The sequence below is a fragment of the Manis javanica genome, chromosome 12 (assembly GCF_040802235.1).
Source record: "Manis javanica isolate MJ-LG chromosome 12, MJ_LKY, whole genome shotgun sequence".
Classification (NCBI taxonomy): Eukaryota; Metazoa; Chordata; class Mammalia; order Pholidota; family Manidae; genus Manis; species Manis javanica.
The window spans coordinates 79,852,704-79,855,116 of record NC_133167.1 but is presented as its reverse complement, the minus strand read 5'-3'; positions in this window follow the sequence as shown (position 1 = coordinate 79,855,116).

Below are 2,413 nucleotides of genomic sequence, written 5' to 3'. Positions count from 1 at the left end.
TGATTCGCGTGGGGTATCAGCAGGGAGCCTGTCTTCTGGGAGATGTAATGACACGGTGGATGGGCCGTTTGCCCATATAAAGGGCACTGATCCCTCTCTTCAGGGTCCTGGGATTCCTTCTTCATCATACCAAAGAATTTTTGGACTCTCAAATTCATTGGGTGAGGGCCACCCACCTGTAAGTCTAGATTTCAGTTGACAACACTAGGCAAATAATTACAGAAGCATTTCAGATCCTCAGTGATGACAAAGAACACAGAATGCCAGTAATGATATCCATATTAAAAAACACAGCCTTACCCAATGCCTTTTCTCCTCTTGTCCAGATTCTCTCTCATCCATTCCCACATTAAGAGTATCAATTTAAATAGGCAAAGTCCTGCGGAATATGTGTGTGTGCGCACAGCAGGTTCCTCCTGGGCTTGGTTTTGACTTCGTAATTGGATCTCTGGGGCATATTTAGATGTGATTCTTATTAAAGGTTTGGAGAAACTGAGGCCAGGGATTGATGCCAGTTTTCAAATAATACGTAGAGAGCTGTCTCATACCAGAGAGTTGGACTCTTCTGACCGGCAAAGAAGGCTTCCTGGAGTTGAGAGCTCCCTGATCAGTTTCATGTACCGTCATTCCAGTTCTTGCGATGGTACTATTTCTTGATCTAGGCTTTAATGTTTACATAAATGAACTCATGAAACTGAAAATTCAACTGATAACTGTATTTACAAATTTGGGGAACAAACTGTGTTTTGTGTTTTACTACCTCAATCTTACAGCCATAGGAGATAAGAGATGCTTTTAACACACAGTCACAAAATATCCCTAAGTTTCATAAATGTCATGATGCAAGAAGTTAAGATGGTCATTTCTTTCTTGAGCCCATTAGGTGCCCTTAGAAGCCATTTTAAATGGTCCCTTCTTTGCATGAGTTACTGCAGATACAAGGTTCTGAGTAGGAGCAAATGATTGACTCATTTTGGGCCCCTTCGCCATGTTAGGGAGAGCAGCCATATCACCTTAATATCTGCTACAATGGAACACAGACCCTCTTCTTCCAACCTATGGATTTCTTAAGCATAGAAAAATGGCTCAGAACCCAGGAAACCCTAAATATTCAACTACTTTTATTTGTTCATGTTAGAGACAAAATAGTATTTCTGGAATCTCTGTAAAGCACGAAGAAAATGAATTACTATTGTTCTTTGCTTTGTCTCTTCTTTTCCTACATCTGGGTTTAAAATAAAAACTGCTAGTATTATTTATTTTTGAAAAATATTCATCTTTTTAAAGGATATACTTGAATATTTTCATTAGTTTTAAAAACAAATTTCAGAGTTTCTGATGTTTAAGTAGTTTTAAAGCATGTAGTAATCGTTTCACTACACAACTTCTCTTTTCCAAAGAAATTTAATGAATCTTTCATTAATACAAATAGAATTTCAGGCAATTATTTTCAAGAATGGTAGCTTTCCAATTTCTATTTATCTTTAACAAAAATTTCAGGCCTACAGAAATGCTGGAAGAGTACTCCAAGTGAATACTTAAATAAATTTCATATAGATTCACCAAATTCCCATAGTTGCATTATTTCCTTCCATGCAGGAATGTACATATACACACATTTATTTTTTCTGAACCATTTGAAAGTAAATTTGGGTCATCATGTTAGTTCATTCCTAAACACATCAGCATGCATCTCCCAAGAAAAGAAATCCTCCTTCACAACCGTAAAGTAATCACATTGGATGGGTATTTTCTGAACTCTTGGACATTATTCTGTTTGTGGTTTGATAGATTTAGATGTCAGTTAAAAAGTGTTTCATCAGGGAGACCACCTTCTGGCAAATACCATGAAAAGCTCTGTGGACCTACTTCCCAGTAAAACTCGTGAAAATTATTAAGAGATCAAACAGCCATTTAAAGTTTTTAGAAATCGTCCACAGGCATAAAGCAAGTGAAGAAACATCTATTCAGTAAAAATATAAACATTCAGTAAGAAAGGCGAGCATCTATAGTATTTGAACCAAGGTCTGTCCCTTGCTCCCAGCCCGCTGCTCCGTGAGGTGGAGCGGCCCCCCCAGGACTGCCTTAGCCAAGCCCTTGGGGCTCGCTCCCTCCCAAGCATCCCTTGAACATAGAAATCATCATTCTTTTAAAATCCTTCTTCTCTCACTTTCAAATCAGGATCATCTGTGGGTCTGTTCCTATTGGTCACCTTTTCTCTTCTTACTCTTTGGCATGTGAAAGAATATTTGAATGATTGCCAGACACTGTTTATAAAGAAGTGTGGAGACTTCACCTTCCTGGAGAGGCTCGATCTCCCCTCCTCTGGTTCGAGCGGCGGTCAGTCGCCTTAATTCAATAAGGAGCTGTGATGAACCATGGCTGTGGAAAGGTCAGATTGCTTCTGACTCAA